We start from the raw sequence: 5,685 nt of genomic DNA, 5'->3' as shown, positions 1-5,685 counted from the left end.
TTTACCGATCCGACATAACGTAAAAGGACTTTCAATGGCAAACATGCTGCTGGTCCCCAAGGGTCCTTCAGTGCTGCTAGTAAAGTCGGTAACTCACGATTGCGGGTTGGGCTTCGGGCCCTTCGCAATTGCAATGGTCTTGAACGACGCGGGGAAATACCGAGGGTTTCGCACCTTCTCTCCTTCCCTCCGGTCGTGGGACTACACAAGTCCGGGAGGATTGAGTTGTGTGAATAACTGCGAGTGACGCCTAAGGGATCACTTGTAAGGTTGTCGACTGGACGTTTTCATCAACGGACGTCACAACAATTCACCACCCACTGTATACTCAATGCCTCCGGAGCTCAACGAATACCTCTAACGCAACAAAATAACAGTACACAAACTAAGTAAAGCAAAGTGATAGGAAAACGTCGGGTCTTCCTAGGGTTTTCAACTAATACACTTACGAATTTCATGCCGAATTTTACAACCCGTACGCTTACATCTATAGAAAACAAACAAGCATACTTACGGATCTTCACATTTTTTTTTTCCATACTATTTTCAGAAAATATCGGATTTTCTGGTGGTTTTCGAAACGATACAAACATTGGATTTCAAACATTACTTATGAACTCACCAACATTTCATATGTTGACGTTTTTCAAAATACTTGTATTCTCAGGTAACAGATAAGTCGAAGGGATAAGTGTACTCAGTGACGTTTTGCTGCTTGTTAAATTAGTACAGAACAATATACTTTTTGGGCATGTAATGTTTGGGAACAATGTACTAAATGTAAACGCTACCAGTTGTATTATTCCAATGCTTGGTGATGTATGATGTTATGTTTCATGTATATTCATTGTGATGGTATTCAATTGAGTCACAACAGCCCCCGGACGTTTCCGCCGTCTGGTTCGGGGGTGTGACAGGTTGGTATCAGAGCTCTGTTTATAGTGAACTAGCATATCTAACCATACATTGATATGCAACTATAAACCAAAAGAGGGACTAACATAACTTTGAACAAAACAAGTAAAACATAACAATAAAACACCCTTTCTTGTATTAGGAGCGAGAACCTAACACCGAACCAAACAAGATAATGCTAGTATCTCGGTTGATCCAGGACTGTTCTTAGTTGTATCAAGGAGCGGATGTAGCCTGATCAACTACATTCCCTCCAAGGTACAACCATCACATGTCTTGAAGAAATCGTGATAGCTAGGGAGTCTAAAATCATACCCCTTAATCTCCAAGAAGGGAACCCCAACTAAATCTATGCAATAGTTGTAGGATTATAGGAGTAATTGGCATGCTATTTGATTCTAGTATTCATAGTCCTTCGTGCAATACGCTATAGACAAGTATCATTAGTCAGGAAACCCTATCTCCCTAGTCAAGATATAGTAGGGTGGCTCGATCCAGAGGAAGAACCGCAGGAGGAACACGAAGTAGAACTCGCTGGTGAACCCGCCAAGTCAATAAGTAGACCTCGAGGAGGAGGAGCCCAAGGGCAGAGATGATGATGACTCGAATGCAGAATCTGATGTCATTAACCATCCATGAAAAGCCAAAGTACCGACTTATCGTGGGGGCCCCAGTGGCTCCATGCCCCCCTTGGGCATACGAAATTTGGAAATAGAGTCACCAGCAGGGGATACGACCACACTAGGGTAGGAACCGAGGTCTCTCCGACCATCGGCCATAAAGGACTCGTTGACCAGGCCCTCCCAGTCTTGGTCCGACGCACCCGAGGTATTGATAACCAAGCTCAGACACCCCAAATTGAACGGAACAACTGCGATTTGCTATTGAGAGATGAGAGGCAAACATTGGAAGTGAGCGGAGATTCCCGAGTGAGACGCTTAGTGTGAGAAGTACGCCTACGAGGTATCGGGCAACAAGCAGCTCGTCTCCGAGGTGCACCCACTTCATCAGCATCACTACCAGACACTTCCCGCCACGATTAGGATCAGCCTTTTCTAGTTCCCCCCTACTATCTGACATGACTCTCTTTCGTGTACTGAGATGGTACTTACCCCTGAAACAATTATGTGCTATATTGATTTCATATTACTACAAAGACTCAATTATATGCACAAGCAAACCCTCGAGACCACTAGAGACATAAGGATCTCGAAACCAAAACACCCTATATACTCTAAGGATAGATGTGACGATCGTGCCAATCTGTGATTACCTACTACCGTAAATACATCATGGGGATGTTGATGGAAGCAGTAAGAACTATACAACAAGATGCAAAGTATTATAGAGTACAACCAAGAATGACGATCGTTACTTACAATCTAGATTATCAACGAGCAACAGGAAAATGCCATCTCGCAATAATAACAATCACACTCGTGAGACACCACTCCTGCAGATGGACCCTGCTACATTTCAAGCTGCTGTAACGGTGGCAGTAACCGCTGCTATGGCACAAATCAATGCAAACAACCCCAATGGAGGCAGGAATAGCATTGACAACTCCATCCAAAGGAACGAACATGGAAACCGACAAGTGACAACCTATCAAGGAACTCCAAACCCCAAGCTTAAGAGCAGGAAGCTGAGGTCTGGAAGTAAGAGGAAGGGACATCCCACTCAAGGGTTCTCAAGGAAGCAACATGTTGTTGCTGTTCATGAGACCATGACCCCTATTACAGCAACAACCGGGAGACCATATGTTGGAATCCTTCCAAAATGCAACAAGTGCAAATTCCATCATAATGAAGCCTACCGGGAGATGCATTGTGACAATGCAACCGAAAGAATCACACCGCTAAATTCTGTAGAACGTATCCATGCCAGAATCGTCAGCCAAATGGAAATGACAACACTCGCAGTAACCCTAACAACAACACCAATGATGAGACCATCCACACCTGCTATGGGTATGGAGGAACCGGTCACCTCAGGCGTGGTCTCCCCAAGGATAACAATCAAGGTGCAGAAGGATCAGAAATGGTCCTGACCTGGGTTCAAGGCGAAGCAGTCCAAGACCCAACGGTTGTTATTGGTATGTTCCCACTTGACAACTCTTTCGCTTACCTCTTATTTAATGGTAAACCCGAGCGAAGTTTCGATTAGTAACATATTCAAACACTTACTAACACAACATCCCGAAAGCTAAGCTAAGCCCTTTCAATGGACATGGCCAACGGGGAAAAACCGACTTAACCTAGGGTACTTATGTGGAGTACACCTTAACACTAAACAACCATTCATGACAAATAGATTTCATGCCAGTAAAGATTAGGAGTTTTAATGTGATAATCGTCGTGGTTGGGTTAAGCCCCCACCGTGCCAATACTATGTGTCGCGAGAAGGCCGTTTGCCTTCACCTTCCTAATCACGAAAACTCTAATAATCCATGGATATAAACCTGGCGCCAATCCTCTTCCTATCTCGTGCATCAAGGCGCAGAAGTGCCTGCACCAGAAGAACTACGTTCTCCTCACTCATGTTGTGGACTAGACCGAAGAAGAGGTATACATACAAGGTATTCCAGTAGCATGTGATTTTTTTCAAATGTGTTTCCCGAGGAACTTTCAGGAATATCCCAGAGAGACAGGTCGAATTTCGAATCAACCTCATATCGGGAACCACATCAATTGCCAATTCACCCTATAGGTTGACTCCCGCCAAAAATTCACAAGTTATCTTGTCAACTGAGTAGAATTGTTGCGCAAACGATTCATTAGGCCAAGCTTCTCATCCTAGAGAGCTCCGGTCTTGTTTCTCAAGAAGACAGATCCTTCCGAAGGTACATTGATTTTAGGAAATCGAATAATCTCCTTATTAAAAATCGATACCTACTTCCACGGACTGACGATCTATTTGGCCAGCTCCAAGGAGCTCGTTACTTCTTTAAAAATAGATCTAAGCATCGGTTATCATCAACTTCGAGTCCGAGAAGGCGACATTTCAAAAACTGCCTTCCGAACTCGTCGTGGCCATTTCAAATTCATTGTGATACCCTTCGGTATAACGAATGCTCCCACACTATTCATGGACCTTACAAACCAAGTTTTCCCAACCATTCCTAGTTAGCCTTTTCATTATTCTCATCAATAACATACTCGTCGGCCCACGAAGCAAGAACGAAACACTGTCAACATCTACGACCAGCCTGGAAAACATCAAAGTCGGAGAATATCACGAAGAAGGCACTGCATGGATGGATAAAACTCTCGAAGTTGAAAGACGAAGCTTATAGGTACGCAAGTTAAATTGGGAGTTAACTGGGTGATTATCGATAGGTTAACCCAAGCTGCCTATTTCCTGCTAATACTAAAATCAAACAAGACAGAAAGGTTTACATGCATCTATATCAAGGAGATCGTGAGACTCCATGAGATATTGGTATCTACTATTTCGAATCGAGATAACGGGATTACTTCAAGACTTTCACAGTCACTTCGAGGGCTATGGGAACATAGCTAGACATGATCGTTTCTTACCACCTTCAAACCAATAGCCAAGGCAAACGAACCATTCAACCACTTAAAGTCATGCTATCAGTCTGGGTGTTTGAATTCAACAAGTCAGGGAATACCCAGTTTCCCTTGGCTGAATCCTCATACATTAACAATTATTGTACGAGCATCAAGATTGTTCGTTTTGAAACTCTCTATAGTCATAAATGCGGATCACTCGTCAGTATTCTTATGAGGCCAGAAACCATTTGCGAAACTACCGAGAAGATAATCCAAATCGAAGCTTGACTTCAAGCATCGCGAGACCGACCGAAGAGCTATTCTGACAAGCAGCGTAAGCCATTAGGATGTCAAGTCGGGGATCGCGTGTTATTAAAGGAATCTCCTTGGAAAGGAATGCTTCGATTTAGGAAACGATAAAACTAGACCCGCGATGCATCGGACAATTCGAGAACCTTGCTCGGATTGGTCCAAAGACTTATAGGCTGCAGCTACCAGTAGAGCTCAGCAACGTACACCCTGTGTTCAGCGTCTCGAATCTGAAAAAGTGCCTATCAGGAAAAATTCTTATCATTCCTTTATAAAGGATCAAAATAAACAAGAATCTCATGTTCATCAAAGAACCAGTCGAGTTGTTTTAGATAGGGAAGTAGAGCATACAAAACAAAGCCACATTTCGATTGTGAAGGTTCGATGGAACACAAAGCGTGGACCGGAATTCACATGGGAAGCGCAAAGACCAGATGATGTACCTATTCTCTCATTCATGAACCTATCTTTCAAAAGAATTTCGGGACGAAATTCCCTCTAACGGGGGGATGATGTCACAACTAGCATTTTTGCTAGGAGATTCTACTCTCATGCAATCATTCACCTAGTGTGATAACTTGTACTCTAAGTGAATACTATACTCCATTCCTATTCAAATACATCTCATATGCTCTAATAAGGGTTGGAAACCCTAGATATCCCATTTCAAGTTTACTATGGCCTAGGATTCTCTTATTGGGCCTAATGGACCAATAAACCTTCAAGTTGACTATCTTGGACCTAGAAACCCTAATTGGGCTCTAAATAGACCACATTCATAAAACCTTAGCATTTTGGGCCATGTGGGCCTAAAATAATTCATCTTATCTCTAATGAGCCTTATTGGGCCATAAAAGATTTCATTTGCCCCAATGGGCCGAATTTTTTTTTTGTGCTTCATAATTTCGAGTAAGGACCAAGATAAGGCCCAAACTCCTCCATGATT

The sequence above is a fragment of the Lactuca saligna genome, chromosome 2 (assembly GCF_052625555.1).
Source record: "Lactuca saligna cultivar CGN05327 chromosome 2, ASM5262555v1, whole genome shotgun sequence".
In the NCBI taxonomy this organism is placed as follows: Eukaryota; Viridiplantae; Streptophyta; class Magnoliopsida; order Asterales; family Asteraceae; genus Lactuca; species Lactuca saligna.
Note: the sequence above shows the minus strand (reverse complement) of the source record.